This window comes from Rattus norvegicus, chromosome 13 (genome assembly GCF_021556685.1).
Source record: "Rattus norvegicus strain SHRSP/BbbUtx chromosome 13, alternate assembly SHRSP_T2T, whole genome shotgun sequence".
Taxonomy (NCBI): domain Eukaryota; kingdom Metazoa; phylum Chordata; class Mammalia; order Rodentia; family Muridae; genus Rattus; species Rattus norvegicus.
Window position 1 is genome coordinate 85,025,153 of NC_141546.1, and position 18,726 is coordinate 85,043,878.

General features: G+C 40.9%; 1 long non-coding RNA gene across 1 annotated transcript; it reads left to right on the forward strand.

Annotated features, from left to right (window-relative positions):
• The first annotated feature begins 65 nt into the window (after positions 1–65).
• LOC130014439 (uncharacterized) lies at positions 66–10,949 on the forward strand. The gene is made up of 4 exons (NR_185294.1): positions 66–192; positions 3,334–3,524; positions 9,184–9,548; positions 10,295–10,949. It is a non-coding gene; the product is annotated as an uncharacterized LOC130014439 (long non-coding RNA).
• The last annotated feature ends 7,777 nt before the right edge of the window (positions 10,950–18,726 follow it).

Sequence of the window (18,726 nt, forward strand, 5' to 3'; positions counted from 1 at the left end):
GCCGGAAGTGGGAGAAAGCCAATCCCACAGGCTGAAGGGGGAGGAGCAAATTGGGGCGGGACCTCCAGGGGGAAATTTTTGTTTAGCTAAGGACTAAGAAATATTAAACTTAATTATTAGATATGGGAGTGTAGCACAGTAAGTGCTTGTCTTACATGCGCAAGGAAGGCCCTGGATCCAGCAACACATACGGTGATTATTGTTTGTTGTTGTTTTATTTATCTTATTTTTAAAAGATTTATTATATTTGTATTCATATGTTTAAGTCAGAAGAAGGATAATAGCCTCTGGTGCTGAAGTTAGAGGAGATTGTGAGCTGCCGGGTTTAGATGATGGGAACCAAAGTCCTCTCAAGGGGAAGACACTTAGCCACTGAACTGTCTCTTCAGCAGCTATCTTATTTTTTATTACCTATTGTTACAAGCCCAAAGCTTTCACGTCTTCCTGATATCCATCATTACTCCTCCCTTTCTAATATAACCCTGACCTTCTTTGGGACAGTGATAAACACAGAAGAAATACCTGATCTCTCTTTGAGGTGGTTGCAACCACTCCTACAGGTCTAGTCGATGAGACCTTCCTGCATAACTGACAAGGATGTGTTGGAAAATCTTGCTTGACTCACATAGATGCCGTGTTTTCTTTTCTGTTACTTTCTATCTCTTGCTTAAAAAAAAAATAAGTATAAAGCTAAAGACAGATTAGTCGGGGGCTGGAGAGATGGCTCAGCAGTTAAGAGCACTGGCTGCTCTTCAGGTCGGGGTTCAATTCCCAGCATCCACATGGTAGCTCACAAGTGTCTATAACTCAAGTTCCAGAGGATCTGACATTCTTACACAAACATGCAGGCAAAATATCAGTGTACATAGAAATAAGTAAATCTTACAAAACAAAAACAAAAAAATTAAATAAAGACAGATTAGTCACCTTATGTCCACGAAGCAACTGACAGAATAAAACCCAGATACAAATATTGGAATATAGACCTGTTGGATCAAAAAATCCAAAGTACATTGTCTTGGATATAGAAACATTCCTTTCTCCAATCAATAACACAGGGTTCTGCCAATTTCGATGGGGCTTTTATCGTTGTGATCTATGTGTTTGTTTTGCCTTTCAGCATTTCATAGTTTTCAGAATGGGGAAAGAAACCAAAGAAGCACAACTCTGATTCTGCTGAAGATTAGACCCATAATCATACTCAGTTTCCTAGTCTTACCACATTAGCTAGTGCTTAGCTAGCCATTTGACCCTAGTTAGCCCCAGACAAGCTGGAAAATCCATGTAAAATTTGATTACTTATGGAAGATGAGGGAACAGTTGTTTAGGGACAAAAACAAGTCTACCTCACTCATGACCCAGCAGAAATGCAGACGGCTTCTGGGTCCTTGACCGCTTGGTAGAAATCCACTGTGCTTCCTGGAACTGTCCTCCAGATGTCTTGCTGTGGGTGCAGGGAGGCAAGGAACCTATTTGATTTAAACATCTTAATGTTTTAAAAACAGAACAGAGTTTTTATGCAGATAAATATGCACAGTGTAGCATTCACCACATTATTCATGTTTAAGTCTGTAGGTGAGTACTGTAAAGTGCATTGACCTTGTGCAAACATTATCAACAAACCTCTGTAGAACATGTCCCATCCACCTTGCAGAAATGAATCCCTCTGCCCATTAAACAAGCCACCAACCCCTTTTTCCTTCAGCCCCTGACAATCTACCATTTCATTTTGGTTCTTATAGTCATAGGCCTTTTTAAGTCTACTTGTTATCCTGTGTCAACACAAGTGGTCATACAAATCACCATCCACATACCAACCACTCAGATTCACACAGATAACCTCTTGATGACTGAATACAAATGGCAACCCATAACCCAAGAATCACTACGTGACCAAATGATGTGAGATGAAGAGGGAGTGGGCCTTGACCTTGGCCTCCACCGTGTTCCAATTTCAGAAGGAAGTAGCCAGAATGGAAGTTGGCAACTGTGAATCACTAGGGCCCCATCTCCTTCTACTAGCTTTGCTATGGAGTCTTTTATTTAAGCAAGCAGTGTGTAATTTTATTTAGGCAAACAGTATGGAATGTTAGATCACAGAAGCTAATTTGGTAAAGGGATTAGCCATGGCTTAGATCCTATCTTGTACACAAACACAGACACACACACACACAGCTGCTAAATTCTTAGCATGTAGAAAGCTAAAGATGAGGTGATACTATTGAACTAACTTTCCGAACTATGAATTTATATCTTTCACTAATGTGTTAAACTCAGAGATTCCCTCCCCTATAAATGTAAGTTCAAATCTAGAGTGCCTATGTAAAGAACCAGGCGTGGGAGGCATGCCTGTAACCTCAGTGCTTGCAGTAGGACCTGCAGGGACAGGAAGACAGCAAGGTGGCTGGATGCCCACCTGTCACCCTCCTTTGGCTTCTGCACATACGTCACAGAATGAACAATTTTGCTGAAACTTAGCAGTCAGAGCTTCTAAAAACAATTTTTTAATCACACACACACACACACACACACACACACACACACACACACACGCAAAACAACAGCCCTGGAACAAGAGATGGCAGTGTTTGTTAGAGATAACTTGGGACTACATGACTGTTTCATGAGACCAATCTCACAGGTTAAAAGCATAGTGGTGGCATTCAAATCAAGGTGGACTTGAGAGTAACACTTTAGCTTCATTATCACTTGAAGGGGAAAAAAAAATCAAGTCTATCCTAATAAACCCTGCAGAGGAGCTTCCAAAAATAGTCCAAGAAAAGGCTCAGAAACAGAAGAGGGAAAGGTTTTCCCCTGTTCTCCACCTTAGTTTCTTGCTACTGCATAACCCACAGCCCTCTGGCTCTGGTCCACACTGACTGAGCCCAGCTCTGGGGTGCCCGGCACACGCTCAGCGTCTCCTGACAAGATCAAATAGAAGAGATGGCGCACCATCACAGGTCCCAACAAGAAAGACAGGTTTGAGCCTCCTCAATCTGAACTCCCCCAGCATCTGAGGGTGGACTGTCACCATTACAAATAATCTGAACTCCTGATATACTTATTCTGTGACGGGAACATGGTATTTCTCTTGGTCTCCATGACAACCCATTAGTGTTTTACAGTTGGAGAAATGGATACTGAGTTGGAAGTCATTTGTCTAATGCCATGTGCCTGATGAAAAAGTCAAACACTTAAGATTAAAAGCTGAGAAGTCCAACTCTGGAGCCTATATTCTTGCCTAAGCTTTTGAATATAAATAATATTTTACCTAACGCTTTTTGGTTTCTCGGGGGCAAGTCCTAACAACTGAAACTTTTTGCTACTTACTAGTGCTTCTACTGGGAGTTGGAGAAGAACGCATCAAGATTGAGAAGTCATTTCTCTTGCCACCGCATAGACAGATGGTCGAAAGTTTTAAAAAAGAATAAGATTCCTCATAAGGTTCCTCATTCTGCTTTGCCGCATTTTAAAGGACTGAAAAAATACAGCTCTGCTCTTCTTTATGAGTGTTGCTACGTGGGGTGAGTAGAATACAAGATTTTTATTAGTGCATATCAAATTATTGTCCTTAAGAAGATCAATCATTACTCTCTACATTACAGTCTGCTCTGGCACAGTCAAAAGAAAACATTGCCAAACGTCTCTCCGTACTTAGCCCTCCCCCATGAAACAAACACATCAGAAAAGATTGATACTAAAGCATACTCAGTACCAAACAGGCCGGGGTGCTACATGACTAATTGACCCAACACTAGGGGTTTTCCTTGTTTAATGGACCATCCTTCTCCTGTTTATTAACACATCAGCCAGAAGGTGGAGACAAGAACAGGGAGGTTAAGAAGTCTACATTGCTCAAAAAGTACCTTGTGGGAAGTGGCTGTCCTAAGTCTGAGGGAAAGACTGGAAGGAAAGAGAACTACTGAAATGAATGTCCTGCTGTGTTTTCCTTGTCCTGGTTCCTCTGCCTCTTCCTCTCCTTAACTTGCCTTCTCCAAATCCTTCCCATGGTGCATCTGGTAGTATCCTAGTTAGGGTTACTGTTGTAGTGATGAAACACCATGAATGCAGAAACTTGGGGAACGTGCTGAATAGTTTGTCAGCTTGAAGCAAACCAATCTGAGAGGAGGGAACTTTGATTAAGAAAATGTCTCCATATGACTGGGCTCTAGGCGGGCCTTTAGGGCATTTTCTTAATTAGTGATTGATAGAGGGCTCATTCCATTGTGGGTGGTGCCGTCCCTGGACTAGTAGTCCTGAGTTGTTTTAGAAGGCAGAGTGAGCAAGCCACGAGGACCAAACCAGTAAGCAGCATTCCTTCATGGCTCTATCAGCTCTTGCCTCCAGGTTTCTACTCAGCTTAACATCCAGTCCTGACTTTCTCTGCTGATGAACTGTGGTGTGCTAGTGTAAACCGAATAAGCCCTTTCCTCCCCAACTTGCCTTTAGTCACGGTGTTTCATCACAGCAATAGTAACTTCTAAGAAGACAAGGAGGAAAGCATTTATTTGGCTTACACTTCTGTACCACTGTTCATCATCAAGAGCAATAAGGACAGGAAATCAAGCAGGGAAGGAACCTGCAGGCAGGAACTGATGTAGTAGCCACAGAGGAGTGCTACTGACTGGCTTGTACCTCTCAATTGTGGCTCCCTCCTCTGATTACTCCCTCTCTGTCAAGTTGACATAGAACTAGCCAACACAACTAATGTTGGCTTTACAAGAGAAATTTCCATTTTTTTGGATTAGGGTGGTAGCTTGAAAGAAAATGCCACCAAAGGCTGACAGGGGGCAGCACTATTAGGAGTTGTAGCCTTGTTGGAGGAAGTGTAGCCTTGTTCAGGAAATGTGTCTTAATCACTTACTGCTGCCTGCCAATCTGGTTGTAGAACTAACTATCAGCTGCTTCTTTGGCATCATGTCTGCCTATACACTACCATGCTTCTTACCATGACAATAATGGACTAAAACTCTAAGTGTAAGCCAGCCCCAAGGAAATGTTTTCCTTTCTGAGGTGCTGGGGTCATGGTGTCTCTTCACAGCAATGGAAACCCTAACTAAGACAGAAGTTGGTGCCAGGGGCTAGGGGACTGCTGGGATTGGCATGATCGTGCTTTTGTTTGGAGGGATGTGAACTTGGAGACTTTGGATTAGAAAAGCCATTAAGTGGGGCTTGATGGATCATCCTATTAGGAACGTGGACGACACTGGCACTGAGGGTGATTCGAACTGCGGGGGAGTGGAATGGAGCTAAATTCTGCATTCAAGGAGATAAATAGACTAAAGAAAATGGAGCTAAATTCTGCATTCAAGGAGATAAACAGACTAAAGAAAAGTCTGACCTTAAATGGAATAAAGGGAGTGGCGACCTCAAGGCAAGATCCCACCCAGCTAAATTTACAACTTGTGAAGAAAGATTAAATGAAAGCTCAGAGTCAGGTGTTCAGACACACACCTTTCACCCCAGGATTCCATAGACAGAGGCAGGTGGAGCTCTGTGTTCAAGGAAAGCTCAGAGTCAGGTGTTCAGACATACACCTTTAATCCCAGGATTCCATAGACAGAGGCAGGTGGAGCTCTGTGTTCAAGGCCAGCCTGGTCTACAGAGTGAGTTCCAGGACAGACAAGCATAGGCAGCGGTGAAAACTAACAGAAAACGAAGGAAGATATAATTGGGTGCAATGTTCCAGCCCCAGCAAGCAGAGGAACTTGTCAGGGTAAGGTATGCCATTCTGGCATTAGAGTCAGTGATAGGAAAAGGGGGGAATATTTCTCTGAGACTAAGGAAAGTCACAGAGGCCAAGCCTGTATGTAGAGAGGCTATTGTGTGAAGCAATTAAAGTAAAGCTGGATTGCCTTGGAGAGCCCAAAATGTTAAAGATGCCAGAGCCACGGGATACCAACCTTGGAGAGCTGCTAAAAGGGAATGGAACCAGCCCAAGAGAAAAAAGTGTGTTGCAGTCAAACAAGCTGAAAGGAGTTAGAAAGGTCTGAAGAGTGCTTTGACTTTAGAAGCAAAAATGCAGAGTTTAGAGTTTACCTATCTGGTTTTTGATCTTTCTTTGGTCAAGTGTTTTCTCACTATGGTTGATTTTCATTCTTTTGGAATAGTAATGTACATCCTGTGCCATTATATAAGGAAGCAAATGGTCTGCTTTTTGATTTTGTTTGTATAGGGGATTTCAGTTAGATTGCATGAATCTCAAGAGACTTGGAATTTTTTATACAGTTGAGATTAACATAGACTAAGGGGACTTTAAAATTGGACTAAATATATTTTGCATTTATGGCTACAAGCCTATTGGGGTCAGAGATGTGGTGATTTGAAAGAAATGACTCCTATAGGCTCATAGGGAGGTGTACTATTAGGAGGTGTGGCCTTGTTGGAGTGTTTCTCTAGTAACTTCCTGCTGCCTGCCTATCCAGTGGTAGAACTCTCAGCTCTTTTTCCAGCACCATGCCTGCCTGCATGCCACCATGTTTCCCACCATGAGAATAATGGATTAAACCTCCAAGCAGTATCCCAGCCCCAGTTAAATGTTTTCTTTTATGAGAATTGCTGTGTTCATGGTATCTCTTTCTATCAGTAAAGTCCTATGACAATTAGTATCTTTAAATACAATAAATATGTAAGAATTTCCCTTTTCCTGTAAGAGATTATGTTTCTACAACTAAGGAAATGAATTAAAGGTGTCTTTTGATTGGTTGTTTTTTATTTTAAAAAGTCTTTTAAATCATACAAGAAACAATCAGGGTCCAAGATTCAGGATCAAAAAAAAAAAAAAAAAAAAGGGGGCTGGGGATTTAGCTCAGTGGTAGAGCGCTTACCTAGGAAGCGCAAGGTCCTGGGTTCGGTCCCCAGCTCCGAAAAAAAAAAAAAAAAAAAAAAACAGACAAAGAAAGAACTATAGACTTCCCTGCTTTAGTGAGAGCTTTGATCTCAGGCCTCTGTGGTGAGCCTGGGTCATCCCTGTAGATGTTACAGATGACTCTGCTTGGTCTGGGAGAAAGAAATGGCCTAATCGGAACTGACACATTATGAATTATGGTTACTACCACATTAGTAATCTTTATTTTAATCCTGGTAGTCAAGATGGCTTCTTATGCCTTCCTAAGGAAAAGGGCTTTAGAGAGACAAGAAAAAGAGAAACTCAAAAAATAGAAGCAAACCATAGAAGAGCAACTTGAAAAGTTTATAAATAAGAATGAAGACGATACTAAGATGATAGAGATAAAAAGAAAAAAGGAAAATGATGAAAGTTGGAGATAATTTTTTTAAGAAGAAAAATTATAAAAAAATTTATAAATAAAATTGAGGAAGATACTCAGAGACAGAGGAAGGAAGCCCAGAGTCTATAGCATCACCTTCTAATAAGACTTCGAAAGGCAGTCTATTATCTGTCTGCTAAAAAAAAAATTATTTTTCCAGCCTTGATAAAGGGATTAGAAGGAGATAAAAAATAAGATCCATGGGGTTATAAAGGAGTCAAATGGCTACCTATAGAGACACAAGATTTCAAAGAATTTAAGGAAGTAGAAATGACCTATTGAAAAGCTCTCAGGGAGAACTTTCCCTCGGGATGGAGACCCTCCAACTCTAAAGACCAGACCGAGACACCACAGGATGCAATCAGCAAGAGGATTTGGTTTATTGTCGGGATACACAGGCACAGGCACCTGCGGGCGCTTCAGTCACTCGGGGGACTGGCGCGCCCCACGGAACCAAGGATGGGCTTTTTATAGGATTTTGGGGAGCAGAAGCAAGCATACAGAAGCAGATGCATGGTTACAGGGATATAATTGGTGGATTCTAATATGGCAAGGGTTTAGCCCGGGGGCAAGTTTCCTAGCTACCTTCCTGAAACATAACGGCTGACTCGGCCCCCCAAGGGTTCAGCCCGGGGGCAAGTTTCTTAGCTACCTTCTTGGAACATAACGACTGACTCGGCCCCCCCACCAGGGTGTGGGACCTCTCCCGGGGCTTTTTTTCATTGTCAGGTGCTCAACCGAAGTCGTCCTGTTGCCAGGCCTTCAACCAAACACATCCTGCTTGGCAGCCGCTGTGTACTCAGTGTTCTAACCTTTCCCTGAACCAGTCATCTTAAGTACAGCCTTGCAAAATGGCGTTACTGCTGTTAAGCTGGGGTCTTTCACTATGGTTATATTCACCTTATGTCAAACAGATACTTAATAACTGGACAAAACAAATAGTTTGACTCCCAAGAGATTGGAGATAACAGAGCCATCATGGAAGTCCTTAATTACAGTGGCTAACATGGTGGAAAGATGAGGCTTCAATCATGGAGCAGCAAAATAGGATTATCAAGGATCACTTACTGGGTGGAAGGTCCCTCTTCTGAACTGAAAGTACAGATTGCCCTTGATCATGCTGCCCTAGAACAATGTCATACATACCCTTAAAAACTTTGGACGGGGATAAATGACAGGGGCAATCTGATTCATTTACAAAGATAGCCCAAGGGTCAAATGAACCTTTCACTGACTTTTTTTTTTTTTTCACAAAAATTAACTACAATTCTAAATAGAGCAATATCAGATCCAACTGGTAGAAAAATTTTAATAGAATCTTTAGCTTTCGAAAATGCTAATGATAAAGGCAAAATGTCCATTAGCTCTTTAAGGACCAGATCTTCACCTTGTTATGAGTGGATTAAAACTACCGTGGGTTTAGAATCTAATGCTCACAATCTAGTTGTGGTTGGACAATTACAAGAGCTATAAAAACTCAAAATGCCCATTTCCATGGCTATGAAACATCCAGTCATTCCCCAAAGAGCTGAAGGTGAACAGTTTCTAAGGATAAACTCTATAATAATAATTCAGGGAAAAGGTTTGCTATGAAATTTAGAAAATGTGGAAGGTATGAACATGAGGCTCACGAATTGCTGATCCTCCCACATGGCAACAGCTCTGAGACTGGCTGAGACATTAAAATAGCTCCAGTCAAAACTTCAGCCATGCATAGCTAGTAAACCTTGTTGAATATACAATCCTCATGCTATCCTTTCAAATGGCATAGATAGAAATTTATATTGCAGTTTGTTTATACAATCTAACTTAAAACGAAAGACAGTTTGCCTTACCTGCTTGAACAGAGAGTAGACAATCATCTTTAACTGAACTGTGCACACTTCACATTCCTGTGAGAGTTATATGTTAACAGATGACCACTGAAGTCAATACAGTCCTGGTGAGAGTCACCCTTGGGGATGCTGAGACGCGAAGATATATTTATGCCAGTACCCTGCTTGATCCTGCCTACGACCACCTCAGTTATGTTTCATCAAAAACCTGCATCCAAGACAATTTCTAAATGGCTAGCTAGATTGTCCAGCACTACAGACTATTCCGGTCAGGACTTCACTTAAGCCCAGAACTTTCTCAGCATGCAGAGACTGGACAGGAAGTGCTATGGCTAACTTTCTTGAGACTGACCAACATCCCGATTTGAGGGTGGGGCAAAATAAAAATGATGCTCCAAGTCAGCAGGAAGCAGTTTTAAGAGAGTGATACCCCCATTTCCAAAAGGTAGGATGGATTTTTTTGTTGTTCTTGTTCATAGAATGATGGCTGTTTCTTGTTGTTAAGGGGGGGGGGGTTGTGTTTGCAAATTGTTAATGGTCTTGATCAGGGAGAAACAAAATACGGTAGGTTAGATTCAGGGATTTCTCTTTCTTTTTATTTCCTCTATCCTTCTTTCTCTCCTATCTAATGTTAGGGGGAAAGGGGGAAACAAGAGATTAAAAGTAAAGGGGGAACATAATGTGGGAATTATAGGATAAAAGGGTAGATTTTTGAATCTAGTTTTAGACCGGAAACATCAATAAGACAAACACAAATAGTTTTACATTGGTTAGGACTTTGTATATATATGTTGTAACATATATATATATATATATATATATATATATATATATATATGTTGTAAAAAAATATAGTCCTAATTTGTATCAATGAATTGAATATATATATATTTCAATTCTTGTTTAAGGTATCATACCTAGATAATTCTTAAAAGTGAAATGTAAAGTTCTAGTCCTTTTAAAAAGCTGCTATTACAAACTGTATAGAAGAATTAAGAAACACAAGTTAATAGTCAGACAATCTCATAGTCATACTAGATACTAGTATAGTTAAGTATGTTTCCAAGGTTGAGCAGATAGTAAATAGCTAAAATTAAGCAGCATTTGTTCAGATATCCTATAGATAGATAGTCTTCAAAAACCTCAGAGATCTATAGAATATGGCATTTAAAGATGTTTTATTATTAAAAGGCTTTTTTGGCAGTGCGACAAGTCAGCTCCTGGCAGCACCCCCATTCTACTTCAAGAAGATGATGACCATAGAAGAACCTAGCCAGCGGACAAAAAAACTGCCCTTGCTTCAACTGCGCACAGAACGCTGTCCAAAATGACAAAGAGCGTGCAGCGAAGGTGACCGCTGAGCTTTGCCAAGACAAAGTAAGCAATTCTTCATCATTCCTGCTCCACAGAAAAGTCTGTCAGACATTCTTGGCCAGAAGACTAAAGATAGATGCTCCAATGTTATAGAGAATATTTGGGGGGACTGTCTAGGCAGCCTGTGGGAAAACTCTGCTAATTAAGGTCGAACTCCACCATGACTGGATAGCCTCTGAGCTCAGCACAAAATGGAAGATTCTCTTCTTTAGCAGGTTTTCTCCTCCTTTAACCTTGTCCAGGGGACTCTAAGCCCGACACTGGCCTCTACCAGAGGAATGTCACATAGCCTTAATTAAGGATCAATTCTCTTCCACCTGACAAAGCTTGTTCAGCTAGCAACTGAGATTCCTGAAAATGCCTCTCCATGCTAATGAGGTATGCCAGGTACCCTAAGTCCCCAGCCAATGACCTACACCCATCCCAAAATTCAAACCTTTATTCACCCGAAATAAAGTTGATCTCCTGCTGACAAACAGTCCTGGTGTGGTCATTCACTGTACTCACGGGGCTTCCAAACCCCCATCCTCATTTGCCATTTACGTTCCCACTGCCCCTGTGGACTGTATTGGTCAACGGTCCACGAGAGTGGGGAGACCCACAAAGCCAACTATCCCTGTCATTTCTACAGTTTTGGAAGCTGCTTGCCTGAACTTCCTGCCCATTTGGGTAATATTTATCCCTTCTCAAGTTTCAGATGGAGTTGGAGACTGGAGAGTCATAGTCTCACAATAAGCTGAAGTTGTTTAGATTTTAAGAAAAAGTTCTTAAGTCTAAGAAGATGTTTTAGGTTGGTGATGCATGTGATGATAGAACTTGATTTAGCTACAGAAGTCTGAACTCACCAAGACAGGAAAGCTAGAGGAATATCTTCTCCACGTTGGTCGAATACATAGGGACTGGACATTGTGAACATAAATCTTACCTGATCGTTTTCAGAATTATTATCATTGTATATCATTTACTATGGTAAGAGAGAGAACCTTTTATCAGAATAAAAGAAGGAATAGAGAGAGAATCTTTACATACTCTGTGGAACATCGCCTGCCAAGAAAAAGCCTACAGCCAATGAGCAGATGCAGGATTAGCAGGTGACAACAGGCAGAGAGAGAAGGAGCCTGGAAAACAGTCAGGTGAGGGAGATTTGCCCCAAGTGCGTGAAATGGTTGTATAGACCTGAGGAGAGGTGACCAACCAGGTGGCAGGGCTTAAAATAGGTAATGAAGTTTGACCTCGTTGGGGAACAAGCCAAAGGTTTTGGCGTACGCATTTATTCATGAAATATTAAGGCTCAGATTTATTATTTCAGGAACATATTCCTGAATGGAAAAGTTCACAGGTACAGCATTCCTTTGGACCAGGGATATGGGTGAATGGTAAAATTTGTGATCAGCATGTGCGTATTCTTGGGTTCAATGACACCAAAAGACATAAACAAATAACTTATTTTTAAAAAAAAAACATATATGGCTTTGTTAAAGCCCATCTTCGGGTTTTTCAACTTCCTCCTCATGATTGTCATACCCTTTCCATATGCATGTTACTTGAGTTTTCTGTTGTTTCTGTTGTTGAAGTCCAGCCCTAATCTGTGGTGATCTGACAGGATGCTAGGGATTATTTCAATCTTCTTGTATCTATTGAGGCTTACTTTGTGCCTCAATATGTGGTCAGTTTTGGAGAAGATTCTATGAGGTGCTGAGAAGAATGTATATTCTTTTGTTTGGGAGTGAAATGTTCAATAGATATCTGTTAAGTCCATCTGTTAATCTCATTGTTTGTCTATTTAGTTTATATTTCAATGACTTGTCCATTAGTGATAGTGAGGTAGTGAAGTCCCCCTGCTATTATTGTGTGGTGCTCAATGTATGACTTGGACTTTAGTAAAGTTTCTTTTACAAATGTAGGTGCATACATGTTCAGAATTGAGGTGTCATCTTGGTGGACTTTTCCTTTGATAAGTATGAAGTGTACTTCCCCATCTCTTTTTGATAACTTTTGGTTGAAAGTCTATTTTATTCTATATTTGAATGGTTACTCCAGCTTGTTGTTTGGGTCCATTTGCCTGGAAAACCTTTTCCCAGCTTTTTACTCTGAGGTACTATTGTTTGTTGCTGAGGTATGTTTCTTTTAAGAATTATGGATCAACTTTACATATCCAGTCCATTAGTCTGCATTGTTTTACTGGTAAAATGAATCCCTTAATGTTTAGGGATATTAATGACCAGTGTTAGTTCCCGTTATCTTCATGTTGGAGGTAGTAGTATAGTTTGTGTGTGATACTCTTCTTTTGGTTTTATTTTTTTTTTGTTTTTTTTTTTGGGAGGGGGGGAGCTGGGGACCGAACCCAGGGCCTTGCGCTTCCTAGGCAAGCACTCTACCACTGAGCTAAATCCCCAACCCCTGGTTTTATTGAGAGATAAGTAATTTCTTATGTTTTCTTGGGTGTAGCTAACATTCTTGTGTTGTTTTCCTTCTAGTATCCTCTATAGGGCTGTATTAATTAGTAGAAAGAAATTGTTTAAACTTGGTTTCATATGAATCTATGATGGTTGAGAATTTTGTTGGGTATAGTAGTTTGGGCTGCATCCGTGGTCTCTTAGGATCTGCAAGATATCTGTCCAGAATCTTCTGGCTTTTAGAGTCTCTGTTGAAAAGCCAGGTGTAATTCTGATAGGTCTGCCTTTACATGTTACTTGCCCCCCCTTTTTTTTTCAGCGTTTAATATTCTTTCTTTGTTCCATGTATTTAGTGATCATTATGTGTGCAAAGATTTTTTTTATTGGTCCAATCTATTTGGTATTCTGTAAACTTCTTATATGTTTATAGCTGTCTTTCTTTAGGATAGAGATGTTTTCTTCTATGATTTTGTTGAATATGTTTTCTGGCCCTTCGTACTGGGAATCTTCATCCTCTTCTATTCTTGTTGTCTTTAGGTTTGGTCATTTCATAGTGTCCCATATTTCCTGGATGTTTTGAGTTAAGAAACTTTACATGTAAAAATTTTTTTTAACTGATGTATCAATTTCTTCTATGCCTGAGATTCTCTCTTCCTTCTCTTGTATTCTGTCAGTGATGATTGCCTCTGTAGGTTCTGTTCTCTTCCCTAGATTTTCTATCTCCCAAGTTGTCTCTACTTGTGTTTTCCTTGTTGCTTCTATGTCCATTTTTAGATTTTGCATTAGTTTATTCATTTCCTTCACCTGTTTGTCATATATTCTTGTATTTCTTTAAGGGACTCATGTGTTTCCTCTTTAAGGGCTTCTGCTTGTTTGATAGTGTTCTCCTGTATTTCTTTTTTTTTTTTTTAAAGATTTATTTTATTTATTATATATAAGTACACTGTAGCTGTCTTCAGATACACCAGAAGAGGGCATCGGATCTCTTTACAGATGGTTGTGAGCCACCATGTGGTTGCTGGGAATTGAACTCATGACCTCTGGAAGAACAGTCGGGTGTTCTTAACCACTGAGCCATCTCTCCAGCCCTCTCCTGTATTTCTTTAAGGGCATTATTCATAACTTCTTTAAGCCTATATATCACTGAAGGTGGAGGTGTGGCATAGAAGGAAGCTCCTTTTATATCTTAATTACTGCTCTTTTGGATATTTCCTTGGGGATGAGGAAAGATAGAAAGAGAGTTTATAGGGACCTGGGAAGGAAAGGGGCTGTTTACCTCTGCTGCCCTCCTTGAACTGTAGAACTCTGCTGAGGCTCAAGGGTTTCTGCTTCTCTCTGGGACAAAACACCAGTGAATTCCCCAAGGCCTTTGCTCTTGAGAAAACTTCCTGCAGTGCCTTTTGTGGTGGATTGCCCTATAGAGATGTTACCTTACAGTTTGTCTTTCCCATCTCTTCTGACTGGCTCAGCTAAGACAGATTGTTCACACAGTCATGTGAGCATTTCCATATGTGACATCAGATTGGTTATTTTTGCCCTTTTCAGTACTCTTGGTTGTTGATCCTGAGAGAACCAACTCTTCAGTCAGGCTCTTGTTTTGCTCTGTCCAAGAATGAACTGAATAGACGGCAAAAGGTAAACAAACGAAGAGTGAATCCAGATAGGACAAAAATTCAAGTGAGTAGGTAGAATGTCACCAGCAAGAACTGACAACTCTAATGGCATCCTGGAAAATTGAAATTGAACTCTGGGTCACATTGGGATGCAAAGCAGATATTCCTGCTCTGAGCTCTCAGTGGACCTCCTGAGAGCAACTGAGAACAGCCCTCTATAGGTCTGCAGAGGCAGGTCTCAGACAAGAATGGCAGAAGTGTGAAGTGTCAAGGGGCAGGGATGACTTCCTCTGCCTGCAGTGGAAACTGTTTCTTGGAAGAATCTGTGTCCACTGATTCTTCAAGGCAAGAACTATCTTCCCTCTTAAAAAATGATTGTTGACTCTGAAGATGTTTGTCTTCCTCTGAAATGTGTCTGTAGGCTGGTAACCTGGACATAGCTAGGAGATGTAAGAGAACTGGACACCTAAAAATGCTGTCCCAAATTCCTTCTGTAGGCTTAGGCAGGCTCTGATTGGTTGGGTATATTATACAAATGAGGCATAGAATGAGGAACCAGTCAGGATAGTTTATCAGTCTGGGTAAAGGAAAACTTGCCTGAACTGAGGATGGTTCTCAATCATTGCAACTGTTCTGTCAATTTACTCTCTTCCCTAGATGTTGCAATGGAAGTAGGGAAAATGTATGGAAAGAGAAGGTGGGAGGGTTGGGAAATCTTCTTTCTTGAGGCTGATGCCGATACTGATACCCATGGGTTTGAATTTTCCAGCCCCTGCTGACACGCTGAAGCATTAATCCATTCTGAAGCTCCAACCATCAGTGGAAGCTGCCCAGTTGCTGCCTCTTGCTCCACTTATCATAAGGGGTTGGGGGAGGTTGTTCCTACCTCTCATCAGTTCCAGAACCAGGAAATCTATCTGGAGACACATCTGGAGCTCTGTGGATGCCACTGCCTCTTCCATTGCCAGGAAGTCATTTTATGAGGAGGAATGCCCCCTTTAAAATCTGTGCTTCGAATCCCTTGTAGATGTGCTATAAAGGGACTAGAGTGGTCAGGAAATGACCCTTTTAAACGTGGTACCTCCATGTCCTTTCAGCAACCACATGCCTGGGATGCTGATTCAAGCCTATAATCCCAGCACTCAGGGACAACAGGAATATTGCAGAGAGATGTCAGGGCAGTACTGGCCCATGCCTTTAGGCAGAGGCAGGAAGATCTCTTAAGTTTGAGACCAACTTGATCTACAGAGTGAGTTCCAGGACATCAAGGGCTATATAGAGAAAGCCTATCTCAAAAAAAAAAAAAAGCCAAAAAACACAGAAACAACCAATCAAACAAAGAAAAACTCTGCAAAAAATCATACTGATAAGAGTAAATTTTAATTTTCATATATGACCTTGAAACAAAACCATTTTAAAAAGAAATTAAAAACGAAACTCAAAAATTCTCAGCAAGGAAACATCTATGGCAAGCTACCTGATTCATAATATAAAACAACGTAAAGCCCAATACCAAAGAAAACTCCCGGACACTTGTAATTCTGAATTTCTCTGCTAAAAAGATCTTCAGTTAAATAGAAGGTTGAATTAACAATCCTGCAAGACACTAGACAGCAACAAAAACACAAAGTTTCCATAACGAAATGTGGTAAAACCGTACTGAAAATATATTCTATTTCCTAAAAAGTTAAAAGTCACAAGTTGGTTAGGCACTCAGGTAATGCCTTCAGCATATGCAAGTATTTTCTGTGAGCTGAACAACACAATTCAGGTTACATCAGTGCTTCCTTTATTCATTGCAAAGTCCTTCATAATTGGTGACAGGAAAGGAACTGTAGCTCCTAATCCACTGGTCTGTCCAAGGCCACACTGTTTGCATATTACCATAGGCCCTACCTTTACCTGTCTCCCCAACGCTACTGAGACATGTTGAGTGGTCACGTAGGAGGCACGGTGAAAAGCACCCAAGGAGGGAACTTGAGGCTTGCTCGCAGCCCCATATGAGGAATCTTGCCATCATGCTTGTCGGAGACACACCTCATCTTTGTTGCAGCAGAAGAGTAAAACATCACCTTCTGAGCTTTTGCAGAGCAACTGAGAATAGTGTGAAGAGTTTGACAGAAGAATGAGAAGCTACAGAGGCAGTCAGCCTAGCAGAAGACAGCCTGACCAGAATGCTGTGGCAACTGTGGACAGGAAACCATATCTGCTCCATTAACACATGCGTTCTAGAACAGATCGCTGTGTGAAATGCCATCTGTGTAGTGTCATTTCGTGAGGATGAGGAAACAGATGAGTCTGCTTTGTCCCTTGTGAGTCAAATGAGATATCAAGTGGTGGGGAGGCGTCGGTTGTCCATGTGAAAGGAAAAAGAATGATATACGAAATAATGCCCCTTTATGCTCTGGGCCCTGTGCATAGGTTCAGTTATTTAACCAAAGGAAAAAATACTTTGCACTACAAAGTGGACCACAAGACAGAGCCAAGAGGTGTGGAGGAAGAAGGTGGGGTTAGAATACGTGTGCAATGGAAGCAGAAAGAAAGGGGAACAGAAGGATGATAAAGAATTTTAAAAATGTCATTTGACATTTCCATAAGTAAACCCAATACTTTGTATAATTATTTTTTAAAGCTAGTTTTTTTTAAAAGATTTATTCATTTATTATATATAAGTACACTGTAGCTGTCTTCAGACACACCAGAAGAGGGCATCGAATCTCTTTACAGATGGTTGTGAGCCACCATGTGGTTGCTGGGAACTGAACTCAGGACCTCTGGAAGAGTAGTCGGGTGCTCTTAACCGCTGAGCCATCTCTCCAGCCCTTAAAGCTAGTTTTGAAATCTAAAAATAAGATAAAATAAGAAAACATGGTTTTCAGCTAGAATTGGGGTTTCCATTCTGACTTGTCACAGATATAGCCAGTGAAAAATAGGGATGTTCTTAAAAGTAGAGGAAGACAGCATGATTGTCATGGATACGCAGTCCAGAGAAAGGAAGAGCAAGCATTTGAGTGACAGTAAAAGAAGTCAATCACTATGCCTTACTCTGAGGATAGACAACACAGCTGATGAGCTAGGGAATCTTGAAAGAGCCAGGAAATTGATAATGGTCTCAACTGACAGCTAACGGTTCAGCTATTATATCCTCTTAAGGTAACTACAAAGAAACTAGTTCAACTTACGACTATAGTGCACAGGAGGTGTGTGTGTGTGTGTGTGTGTGTGTGTGTGTGTGTGTGTGTGTGTATGTGTGTGTGTGTGTGTATTAGAAACAGGGTTTTCCTGTGCAGTGTTAGCTGTCCTAGAACTTGCTCTGTAGACCAGGCTGGCCTTGAAATTACAGACACCCATCTGCCTCTCTCTCTCTCTCTCTCTCTCTCTCTCTCTCTCTCTCTCTCTCTTTCTCTTTTTTTCTTTTTTTCGGAGCTGGGGACTGAACCCAGGGCCTTACGCTTGCTAGGCAAGCGCTCTACCACTGAGCTAAATCCCCAACCCCTCTGCCTCTTAAGTCCTTGGATTAAAGGCATGAGCCTAGTGTTTTTTGTTTTTTGTTTTTTTTTTTAACATAGAATCTCAAAAAGGAACATTACTCCATGAACAGAAAAATATGTTAAACAATTATATTATTTTTAATTATGTGTATGTGTGGGGTCCTATATATTCTACTAGATAAGAAAAGGAATCATGACTCTTACCTAGCTGTGAACCTATGAGATAAAATGATGACCAACCCAGGACAATATACCCACTGGTGCAACAGTGGTACAAATGTCATAAAAGTAACCAACCCAACTTCTGATTGGAAGTCAGGCTCACTCCACTAGGTGAAATTGTAACATGCCCCTAGACCTTAGTAGGCCACCAGGCCTTAGAACTGATGCCATGATGAAAATACCATCCAGGAAATAAAACTCATAATATAGACACTACTGTGTGCTAAGACAGTGGTGCTCAACTTTTCTAATGCTATGACCCGCTAATACAGTTACTCACATTGTGGTAATCCCCGGCCATAACATTTTTCTATTGCTACTACATGACCATGATTTTGCTACTCTTACGAATCATAATGTGAATATCTGTTGTGTGACCCACAACACACATGTTGAGAACCACTGCTCCAAAAGAAATAAAGACCTAATCCATCAAAGTCTGCAGAGCTGGTAAAGTCTCTAAAGGTATTAATCTTGCCTACTGTCCTCTGTGGTTCTTCAAACTAACTGTTCTTGTTAAGGTGTGT